The 13,086-nt window shown below is 33.8% G+C and overlaps 1 pseudogene; it reads right to left on the reverse strand.

Moving 5' to 3' along the window:
- Positions 1–11,045: 11,045 nt before the first annotated feature.
- The window catches only part of LOC141498982 (solute carrier family 2, facilitated glucose transporter member 3-like), a 38,195-nt pseudogene continuing 36,154 nt past the window's right edge, over positions 11,046–13,086 (reverse strand).

The following is a 13,086-nucleotide window of genomic DNA, read 5'->3' on the forward strand; positions in this document are numbered from 1 at the left end:
CAGGGCCACAAAAGTCTTGGCAATCAGCATTAGGCAATTGAAATGATTGTGTTAGCTTCTCTTGATCCACTTGGATAGACATGATTTAAGAAAACATTCACATAAGACTTCATAAAATGCTTTTTAATCTACCCTTTACCTACCTGGAAAGCTCTAGAAAAAAATCCTGCATCATTTCTTCCTATGAATTTTATCTTGAAGCTATAGTCAATTCCAATAAGTCAGAGGATAAGATTTATTTCCTAAATGCCTACTATGCACAAAGCACTGGGTTAAGCCCTGGGGATACCAAGAAAGGCAATAGACAATCCCTTCACTTGAAAGGAAGCTCCCATTCTAATGGGGGATATAACATGCAGTCAACTATGTATAAACAAGATATATCCAGGATAAAGTGGAGATGATCAATAAAGGGAAGGCACTAGCATTAAATGAAATTAAGAAAAGCTTCTCCTAGAAGATGATTGATTTTAGGTAGACCTGGACACAGAAAGGAAGAGGGAAAGCATTCCAAGAGAAGAGTTGGTGAGAATGACTGTAATCTGGAAAAAGGCTATTGTCACTGTATCACAGAACACACATGGAATTTACTAAGGACAATATTATTTATTTTTTTGTTACTTAGGCATGGGAGATAGAATTTTATTTCATGTCTTTTTCTAAAAAATTATTTTTTTACTTATGAATCATTACTCTTTTGTTTATTTTCAGGAGGAAAGGGAAGGGAATCTATAAGAATATCATCTGTTACAACATTAAGACAAATTCATAAATACTTCAATGAATCTGGAGTATCACTCTAGTATAACTCCATGGAATGATACAGATGGCAAGACATCAATGGCTTCTGATTCTGTGCAATTCTTATTTGTTTTTTTGTTTTTTGTTTTTACAAGGCAGTGGGGTTAAGTGATTTGCCCATGGTCACACAGCTAGGCTATTATTATGTGTTTGAGGTTGGATTTGAACTCAGGTCCTCCTGACTCCAGAAACTGGTGCTCTATCCACTGCACCACCTAGCTGTTCCCTGTGCAATTCTTATTGATGCAATCTCATATATCCCCATGGAGGATCAATTCAATGCACTGGTTCACTCCATACAGACCTTTCAGCATTTCTTGGCTATCAGTTAAGCCCAAGAGTTGATTATCTATTAATTCTCATTCAGCACATTATTACTTTGACTCCTTTTTCTCAGCATTCATTTCCTGGACTGTATTTCATTTGTTTTGCATCTTTAACAATTTGATAATGCCTAATCAGACCCACCATATCACTTCAGTGCCTAGAGTTCTCTATGATTCATAGACAAACACCAGATGACAAGTGCTAAAAGTTCGATGATCTCTTTCTAGGGAGAACTTTTGGAGTTTTAAAGGCATTGCCAAATTTCCCGAATACAATTCAGTTAAATGAGAACATTTGAATGTGTAGTATCCCTTTTCTCTCAAACTATCAAACAGAACTTGTTCATTTTTTAAAATTCCTTATTGGTCATGTTATTAAACAGACACACAGACCAAGAAGGGAAAAAAGAAAGAAAAAGAAAATTTAAAAAAATAGAATTTTAATCTATTTTCAGACTTTATCCTTTCTTTTTCTGAAGATAGCATTCCTTTTGACCTTGGCTACTCCACCAACAGTACATCTGTGTCTCAATTTTCTCACATCCCTCCTACATTTGTCATTTTCCTTTTCTGTCATATTAGCAAATCTGATACGTGTGGGGTAGTACCTCAGAATTATTTTAATTTGGATTTTTGAGCTCTTATTTTATCATAAATGACTTGGAGTATAATTCTCCCCAAAGTCTTCCAGTTTGACTGGACATTAAAGATAGTCATTTTATTTGTGACTTTTGTTTTCAAAAGATGAACTAATTATATCAACCATTTTCACTATCTACTCTCATCACATTAAAATTTCTCCAAGAAATTGATTTTTTTATTGATGTATAATGATGATTGACTTGCTATTTCCCTCTTTTACTTATGTACACAGTAAAGGTAACAAAACTTTTGCACACACCAAAAAAAAAAAAAAAGATCAGGACAAAGACAAAAGGAAATTAAATGAGCAGACTGAAAAGGCCATTTCCAAAATAAGTCACAAAAAAGCCAAAACGTCTGTGCCTACTGAAAAGGTAGAGACAATATAGATATTGAATTAGTTAAGCATCTTTTATCCCCAAAGGCCATGAAACAAACAAATGGAATAATAATGGGTCAAAGGGTCATGAAATAATTCAATATGAAGGAAGAATAAAAATGAGTTAGTTCTTAAATTACATTAGATTTGTGCTTCTTTCCTAACTTCCTCAAAACCACAGCAGGACATTAGATTAAGTCAAAGCTGTCTTGATTGACCTTTTACAAAAAGAAAGAAAGAGAAATCAGTTTCTGGAATCGTGACCAAGCCAAAGAATTTAGAACTAGAGGGGGACTAACAAAGGGAATACTGGTGTGAGAAAAGTCTTAATCAGAAAACTTAAGTTTAAGTTTAAGTTGACTCAAATTCTTACTATTTTTATGTCCCTGAGCAAGTCTTTTAATCTTGATTCTTTGGTAAAATGGGGACAAGTCTTATACCACCACCTTCAAAGGGTAGATACATAAAAAAAAATTTTAAGTCTTACTGTATTAATTATTAGTTTCAGGAAGAAATCAAAGCACAAATAGGTTATATACTAGAATTTCAAGTAAAAATGAAGAGATGTCATAAAATCAATATATGCCTCATTGTCATTTAAAATGTTTTCTTAGGCTGTTATACTATACTTGCTTCTACACAAGCAGTAGAAAGTGAAATATGGATGATGTGGTTAAAAACTAACAAATTTTTAGAAAATCTGTTCAACTCATTGGGTCCATTAAGCAAAGCTACCATATTTCATATAGTTGATTTGGAGTTCTGCTGTCCTCTGAAAAACTTTACTTGAAAATAAATTGATCAATATATATTAAGTTGGGGCAGCTAGATGGTACAGTGGATAGAGCACTGGCCTTGGAGTCAAGAGGACCTGAGTTCAAATCCAGACTCAGATACTTAATAATTGCTATGTGACCTTGGGGAAATCACTTAACCCCATTACCTTAAACAAATTTTAGATAAATAGATAGATATAAATTTAGATAAAGATATAGATTATAGATATAGATATTAGGGTTATGCCATGAACATATATAGAACATCATAGGATTATCACAAGTAGGCTTCTATCAGTTGAAATTTAAAATGATTGGATTATAATATTCTAAGACTTGAAATTAATATTTTTTAAAATTAGTTATTGTAGTAGGCACAAAGGCATCATGCCCTAAATAAATGTATTAACTTTGTCTATGGATAACATAGAAATTAAATTATATAATATTATTACTCTATGCATGACAATCCTTTAAAAATATGAACTTGATAGACATGAAAAGCATTTTTGTATGCAAAGAAGAATAGAAAAAGTTACATATGAAGTGCTTAATCTCGACTTTATACCAATTGTTTTAAAAATTATTTTTAAATTAATGTAGCAATTTCAACACTGCTTTGTTTATTTGTGCTTTTCTGGATCTTCTACTCTGTTTTTTTTAATTATTCACTGATATAAGATAAGGATTTACCTTTTTATGACTCTTACTTATAGATATTATTACCATTTCTCTACCTCTCTTTCCTCCACCAAGCCTTCCTCCATAACAGAGAAACATGAACATACAAAACAAATCCACATGTTGACCCTATTTGAAAATTTATGTCCCACTCTGGAGGTGAATGGGAAGAGGGAATGGAGGGAGATTTTCTAACTTAAAAATACACATATGCATATGGATGAATATTGAAAAAACTTTCATAACATGTATTTGTAAAAACAAAATATTTATTTTTAAATTTTTAAAAATTTATTAAAAATTATTTTTAAATTTTTAAAAAGAAATATCAAGGAAAAACTGCCCTGATATTATAGAAGCAGAGGGTAAAATAGAAATTTGAAATCTGAAAGAGATCCCCAAATGAAAACTCCTAGTAATATCATGGCCAAATTTTAGAGTTCCAAGATCAAGGAGAAAATATTGCAAGCAGCCAGAAAGGAACAATTTAACTATAGTGGAGTCACAATCAATATAATACAAGATTTAGCAGCTTCTATCTTAAGAGATTTTAGGTTGCAGATATTCCAGCAGGTAAAAGAGCTGGATTATAACCAAGAATCAACTACCCAGCAAAACTGAACATATGCTTTCAGAGAAAAAACTGGATATTCAATGCAATAGGGATTTTTCACAGACTTTCCTGTTGAAATGACCAGAGCAAACAGAAGACTAGATATTCAAATACAAGATTCAAGTGAAGCATAAGAAGTAAAGGTAAATCATGAGGGACTTAATGATGTTGAGCTGTTTATATTTCTGCATGGGAGGATTATACCAATATCTTATATGAACTTCCTCATTTATTAGGACAGTTTAAAAGGAGTATATACAGACAAGGTATTGATGGGATCTGAAGTTGAATGGATAATATATTAAAAAGACAAAATTAATGGGTGAGAGAGGAATGAACTGGGAGAAAGGCTAAGGGGGAGATAGAATAGGTTAAATTACTTCATAAGAGGCAAAAAAAAGATTTTGCAGTGAAGTGGAAGAGTGTAGGTGAAGGGGAGTGAGTGAGCCTTACTCTCATTGAAATTGTCTCATAGAGGAAATAACATACACACTCAATTATATAGAGAATCTATCTTATTCTAGAATTGGAAATCAAAGGGATTTTCATCAATTGGGCAATGGCTAAACAGGCTGTGGTATATGATTGTAGAGGATTGTTATTGTGCTGTAAGAAATGAAAAGCAGGATGATTTCAGAAAAATAAAGGATGCAAAGACTCACATGAACTGAAAGTAAAATGAACAGGACCAGGACAATATTGTACACAGTGACAGTAATATTGTTCAGTGAAGAATTATGAATGTCTTAGCTTTTCTCAGCAATACAATGATCTGAGACAATCACAAAGGACTAATGGTGAAACATACAATTTGCTTCAAGAGAAAGAACTGATATTAATTGAATACAGACTGAAGGATTTTGTTTTTCACTTTCTTTTTTAAAAATTGTATTTGTCTTCTTTTTGGCAAGGCAACAGGTCACAGAGTAAGGTAATTATTATTAAGTGTGGGCTAGTGCTCTATCCACTGGGCCACCCAGCTGCCCCTTATTCAATTCTTCTTGCACAAAATGACTAATATGTAAATAATTGCACTTGTATAGCCAGTATTTGATTGTTTAATGTCTAAGGGAGGGTGGAAGAGATGGAGGGAAGGAGTGATTTTTTCTCTTATGTTACTGAGCTGGGCCATCTCTGTCTCATCTCTGCCTTCACAACACTCCCTTCCCACTTTAGGACTTCCTTTTATGTTCTGTCTTCCCTGATTAGGATGTAAACTAGATGATATGGTATATCTTTATTTTGGCTTATATTTTTATATTGGTTTTGTTCTATTATTCTTGTCTCAGTGGAATAACTGAATTCTATTTACTCCAATCAATTTTTCAGAGCAACCATTTGAGTACAATTTTCTACTTTTTATTTTAAGTTATTAATTTTCCCTTCAATTTTTCCCTCCTAAGTTTACATTTCATTTGAAATTTATTTTTTTAATTTTTGTTTTAATTCTTTAGGTCTCTCACATGGATTTCATACTTCCCTACTCTCAATACATACACATTGTTCTATATGTACAAGTGTGTATGTATGTGTATATGTATACAAACATATAGAAACATATTTCATTTTGGGTTTTTTTTTTTGTTTTTCTTCTCTTTGCTCATTTTTCAGCCTCTTGGATTGATATATTGTGCTTCAGCCAATCATCTCTGGCACAGTCAGATGGATTCAGCAGACCTTGTTTAATCTCTTCTTCCTCTGTATTCTATGTCATTAATGCTAAAAATCTGAATGAGGTTGTTTGTGTGAGACAATGCCTTACCATCTGTTCCAATTACTGGCTTCTATCTCAGTCACCTGTGATGGTCTATTCTGGATTCTGGTCATTATGAATCTTCTTCATCTGGCATGCTTCTCAATTGGAAGTAGGTTCTATTCCATCATCTGACCCTGCCAGACTCCATTAGGATTTTGGAGATCAAATTGGTCTCTACCTTTCCTCAAAGCCTTTTCCTGCAGGTTCTTCCTCCTACAGTGGCTACTAGTTTTTTGAGGAATATGGGAATGCAATGCTTACTTGAATTTCTTATGGCTTCCTTGTTAACACAACTTTCCAATGTTTCTCCCAGTTTTTTTTTTTTGTTTTGGCTCACATCTAGGATAAATGGGATAGCTTCTGTTTCTTGCTTGTGTTCTAGATCGTTTTTCTTCTGGATCCTTTTCAAGATACTTGCTAGAATTTACATAGGTTTCAGTACTAAGTTTTTCTAGAATTTTTCATGTCATCATCTTAACCTGAAATGCTCAATGATAACCTGTTATTAAATTGAATTGAATTGTTGAATTGAATAGAACCTGTACATTTTACATATGATATGAAAATCTGACCTAGAGAGGCAACATTCTTTACCCAAAGGTATTGTTGTTGTTGTTGTATGTCCTTTATTCTTTTTTATTTTTTTATTTTTATTAAAGATATTATTTGAGTTTTACAATTTTCCCCAATCTTGCTTCCCTTCCCCCACCCCCACCCCACAGATAGCACTCTGTCAGTCTTTACTTTGTTTCCATGTTGTACCTTGATCCAAATTGGGTGTGATGAGAGAGAAATCATATCCTTAAAGAGAACAGAATTCTCAGAGGTAACAAGATCAGACAATAAGATATCTGGGTTTTTTCCCAAATTAAAGGGAATAGTCCTTGTACTTTGTTCAAACTCCACAACTCCTTATCTGGATACAGATGGTACTCTCCTTTGCAGACAGCCCAAAATTGTTCCCAATTGTTGGACCGATGGAATGAGCAAGTTCCTCAAGGTTGAACATCACTCCCATGTTGCTGTTAGGGTGTACAGTGTTTTTCTGGTTCTGCTCATCTCACTCAGCATCAGTTCATGCAAATCCCTCTAGGTTTCCCTGAAATCCCATCCCTCCTGGTTTCTAACAGAACAATAGTGTTCCATGTGTATGTCCTTTATTCTTGAAGAGAACCATGACATCAGGGAGGTGATGCCAACACAAGCAAATGAATTGGATTTGAGTGAGGGGATGCTGGGCAAAGTCATCAGCCTCACTTTCTCCTCCAGAGTCATCTGGGTCCAGTGGCCAGATGTGAATCAGGACGACTGGAAATAGCCCTGGATACAAGGTAAACAAGGCCATATAGTAAGTGGCAAGTGTTTGAGGCCAGATTCACACTCCCATCCTCCTGACTCCAAGACCAGTGTTCTAACCACTCTGCAATTCAGTCACCCAAAGGTATTTTTCAAATAAGTAGTAAAATTAAACCTAGAATCATAATGCAAATCCTGTTTTTTTCAAACTGTAACAGTGCTGTATATATTAAATGTTTGAGATAATCTTGTCAGTTTGGTGGTAGGGTATAGGGGATAGAGGGCAAGGTAGCAGGGAATTAGAGGATTTGGGTTTGATGCCTAGATATTTACAGCATTTTTGTATCTGGATCAACTTAATTAATTTGTTTGACTTCAGTTTCCTTCACTTCCCAAGGATACTATTGAAGTAGATAATTTTTGTACCCCTTCTATCTCTTTTGATACAGAGTCAAAGCAAAATGCAGAACATTTTAGTAAGACTCAAAGTCAATGGAAGAAATATTTGGGAAATGAAAAAATTTTAATTTGGAACATTTTTATGACATTCATTCACATTACTTGTCTAATAATACAGTAGAACCAACCTTGCAAATGATCAGTCATTAAACAAAATAAAACATTATGCTAGCTGGATAGGAAGTAACACTAATTTTATTGCATTTCTTCTTTCTGGGAGGACTGAAGCCAATGAAAAATGTTGAGAAATTTGTTCTTCAAAGTAATAATTCCAAAATCTTTAGTTGTATGATATATATATATATATATATATATATATATATATATATATATATCCCCCACAAGTTTTATATTTCTAGTTAAATGGTTTCATAATTTCTTCTGCATACAATTTTTTTCTTCAAAATAGGATCTTTTTCTTCATGTTACACACACACACACACACACACACATTCCTGATCTTTAACTACACTACACTACTATAAGAAAATTTACAAATTGAAGATAATTAAGGATTGAGAATTTATGCCATCTTTAAAAGCTATCCGGTGATGGAGAAGGAAGACAAATTAAAACCTGGAATATGTGTTTCTTTCTCTGTTAGAATATGAGTTCCTTGAGAGCAGAGACTGTCTTACTTTTCTGTTTGTATCACCAAAACTTAAGGTAGTGCTTTGTATATAACGAATACTTAGTTTTCAAAATCAGAGGACTATATTTTGGGAAATGAATTCTGCTGCTATCAGTTTCAGTTACATCAACTATGAAATGAAGAGGTTGAACTAAATGATATCTGAGGCCTGTTCAACCCTAGATTTTATGAATGTATTTTAGCCTTAGTGACACATGAAGATGATACTGAAATCATTTACTCAAATCTTTCTATCAATCTCTTCATCAATATGAATGATACTTTCATTTACTGCAAATATTGTCATTGATTTCATGAGTTGTTGTGGTCAAAAAAAGAATGAACCTCTCAGTTTAGGAGGACTAGTTCATTTCTCAGAATAAACTCTTTAAATTTCTACAGATTATCAGGAAGATCTAGAGATTATACTTCATAGACATGGTAGGAATTCAGGGTCACTTCCACACAGTGAGGAGAAAGACTTTAGTGGATATCCACTCTCTGAAGCAATATACCATAACATCAAAAAAAAAATCTTTCTAAATCTTTCAACTCTACCTAGAACAACAGATTAAAATTAAAATGATGTTGAGAAGTAAGGGATAACATTAATATTTATGAACATTACTTTCACTTTTTGATAGACTTTTAAATTTAGGAATAGTTCTATAAACTTTTGGGAAAATCTACCTAAATATTAAATAATATTTTTAGTTTGCTTGCTTGTTTGTTTTTCCTCATTTAAAAAAATATCTCTGACTCATGATTTACAGAGTACTGTATTTCCCTATGCAGAAGACATGCCTTAATTTTAGGGCCCAAAATTTGAAAAAAAAAAGTATCACATGAAGTTATTGAACTCGTTTCATTCATCATGAAATTCAAGGACCTTCTGCTCATAGATTTCAGGCATATTTTGGGCAAGTCTGGTACATGTACACATGCTTAATCAATTCCATTTCATGAACCTGAAGCACCAATTGCATCTTCCTTTGAAACCAGTCACTTCTTTGTCATCAGCAATTCTTCTTGCCTCCTGTTGAACCATCTTTGTGGACACAGGAATTCCAATGGCCCTTTGCTCTTCAGTCCATCTCTTCAATTCCCTCTCTAGATCAGGCCATTTGGCTGATTTACATCTCATGACCTTCTTTTGCCATGTTATTTTCAGGAGTGTTTCTTCTTCCCATAGTCAGCCTCCAATTGTTGTCTCAGTTGGAGGAGGATGGAACTGATATTCAGCAGCATGATTTCCATTCACCTTTGCAAACTGGATCACTTTTCATTTGAATTCAGCACTGTATGAAAATCTTTTCTGAGCCATTTCTGGGCAGAATGTGGCAAAATGTAACCTACAGTAACAAATAGGAAACAATGAGCATAAAGCAACAAGCACGAAAAAAGTGGAAAATGTAAGTAGAAAAATCACAACCATTCTATAAAATGCTCCCAGTTTTTAGACCCCAAGTTTTTCAAAAAACGGTGCATCTTATACATGGAGGAAAGTATGGTGTATATAATGGACTCTAGGGTAAGATTTTGACATAAAAATGAAGAAAACAGAAACATATTTGTTTGAGTCTTACAAACATTATAAATCTGTCCTTGATTACAAAAAGTGTTTCCTTCTTACCCTGGGAAGGATTATTTTTTGTCTTTCTATAATCAATGAAAAATAATATATCAATAAAACTTGCTGATAACTCGCATTTATGTAGTTCTTCAAAGTTTTTGCATACTTGTCCTTTGATTCAAACAACCAACAAACCAAAGGTAATGTTGGGAAGAATTATAGTTGTGGCCATGAAATAGAGATGAAGTCATGGATGCTGTGAAGGTAGACAAAACTTGAATCAGTATTATTCTTACTAATTCTCCTGATCACTAGCTTCTGTTTCTACCATCTAGTGATGGTCTATTGAAGATTTAGGTTTTAATTTGTCCCTGTTTTCCCTTCCTGCCTTGATTCTTAATTGGAAATGGGTTCTGTAGTTCCCCCCTTTACCCCCTGCCAGAATTCATTAAAATATTGGAGATCACACAGGTCTCCAGCTTCCCACTAAGCCTCTTCATGCTGATATGCAACCTCTGCTCCTACCAGTTCCCTGAGGAGTGTGTGACTTCCACATTCACCCAAGCACCTTCTGGTTTCCCTGTTGACAAATCCTTCCACTACTTTTCCCTGTCCTTTGGTTCAGTTCACATCCATATAAAGATTGCTTTTGATTCTTTCTTGTTTTCTTTATCACTAGTCTGAAAGAATGCTATTCTATTCTATTGTAAGAAACCATGAACTGTAGTGGGAAGCGGTGTGGGGGGGGGAGGGAACACCACATAGCAAGTGAGAAGATATGGGTCAGAGTACAGATATTATCATCTACTGGTTTGGCATTGGGCAAGTCACTTGCCCTCACTTAAGCTTAGTTTCCCTATCTATATAATGTTGAAATTAAAAAGCTCAATAATATAATAATAATAAATTCTCATATCTATATAGCACTCCTAGGTTCCAGACACTGTGCTATATAGCACTTTACAGTTATTATATCAGTTATTTGATCCTCCCAACAATCCTGGGAATTTGCAGTATTATCCCCATTTTATAGTTTAGAAAACTGAGGCAAATGAAATTAAATGACTTGCTCTGGGTCTCACAATTAGAAAGTATCTCAGATTGCATTTGAATTAAGGTTTTCCAGAGTCCAGGACCAGCACTTTATCCAATGTGTCACCAGCTGCCACTAAAATACAAAATTTTAAGACAAAAGTCAATATCTCTACAGCAAATAAAAAGTCATGTCATATGTATAAGGCCTAACAACCTGAAGTTCAGGAGAGACCTAAAGTAAGGGGCAGCCCTTGTACTGAACCTTAAAAGAAATTTTTATTTTAAGAACCCGAGTAAAGGAAGAAGAGTATTTCAGACATTAGGGGGCAAACTGTGCAAAGACATGGAGTTAGAAGACACATTGTTATATATAAGGAATCCTGTTCTGTTAGCTTTTAGTCATGTCTCTCTATGATCCCATTTGGACTTTTCTTGACAAAGATACTGCACTGGTTGCCATTTTATTCTCTAGCTCGTTTTACAGATGAGGAAATTGAAGCAAACAAGGTTAATTTCGAGGACAAATTTGAACTTAGGAAGATGAGATTTCCTAACTCTAGGCCCCATGCCCTATTCATAGTGCTACCTTGTAGTAAATAAATCTATTTGGCTAAAATGTCCTATTAAGGATGGAAGAAGGCTAGGAAGGTCATGAAGAGTTTGAAATGGAGAACAGAGGGGATTTGCATTTTTGTTCTAGTGGCTAGATGTATTCACTGAAACACTATTAAAATGGGAATGAGATGATTTGAATTATGCTTTAGAAATATCAACTTGGCAGCTATGTGATATAAGGATGGAGATAGAAGAGAACAGAGACGGAGTCATTAGGAATATGGTGCCAAGTCACATAACCTTGGAAATCATCCAGTGCAAACTTTACCTGAAACAAGAATGTCCTTGCTAACAAAGCTGCTACATGTGGTTACCTGCTTGAAGACAGTTGGTTAAAGATGCATTTTTGGATAACTCTGATTATTAGAAAACTCAAACATCAAACCTAAACATATCTTTTATCTGTCCATTATTCCGTACTGTGTACCCACTCATTTCTTTTGATCTCAGAAACTGTGGCATAACATTGATGATTTAAAGGCTCTGAGACATATTGACATCCCTACCAATTTGTTAAGAGATTCATATCATTTTGCTATCTGTATTTGAAAAGTTTTTCTCAGACTTGACATGTAGCTATTATACCATGTAAGTCTTCATATAATAATAAAAAATTACTTTTTGAAGCAGCTAGGTAGCACAGTGGATACAGCAACATCTCTGGAGTCAGGAGGACCTGAGTTCAAATCCGACCTCAGACACTTAATAATTACCTAGCTATGTGACCTTGGGCAAGTCACTTAACCCCATTGTCTTGCAAAAGCAAAAAAAAAATTCTTTTGATTTTGTCTCTCTCTCTCGACACATATGCATATATTTATATCCATATAAATATTTAATAATGGATATGTACATATGTATGCAAAGTGAAAAGGGGAATTAAGACAGCTATCTGAATAAAAATAATATTTTCTCTGAAATTTCCATAAAATTGAAGCAATTTTTTAGTGTAAATTATCAGAAAAATTATTTTAACTCTCTAGCTCCTTGTGCACACACATACACACCCATATGTATGTTTATTTTTGAGCATAGTTGAATCCTCTAAGTGATTCCATGATTAAATGAAGTAATCTCATTTTTATTGAGCTGGAATTTTTCCAGATGGTGGAATATTTAAGTACAGTACTTAAAATACACATTTTTATTCTCTCAGTGGGTGATACCCGAAGCAAGAGTTGTTCCAAGTACAGATGTTCTCTTTGCTTTATTCATCTGTGCCCAAATAAAAGTCATATCTCAGATAGCACAGAATTTAACCTTTGGTTTATATTGCTCAATGATATCATCACTATGTTTTGGAATTCTAAATTAACAACTAAATTAAAACATTTTTATAAGTTTTTTTAAATCAATTGACTGAATTTTATCATTTGGAAATATATTTATGATTTTAAAAAATAACATATGTATTCCATAACATTTTTAAGGGAAATCAAAGAGAGTAAGCTAAAAAGATTAGTAAAGAAATAAGTGATTTGACCTGAATAATTGCTCAGACTT

The sequence above is a fragment of the Macrotis lagotis genome, chromosome X, assembly GCF_037893015.1.
Source record: "Macrotis lagotis isolate mMagLag1 chromosome X, bilby.v1.9.chrom.fasta, whole genome shotgun sequence".
Classification (NCBI taxonomy): Eukaryota; Metazoa; Chordata; class Mammalia; order Peramelemorphia; family Peramelidae; genus Macrotis; species Macrotis lagotis.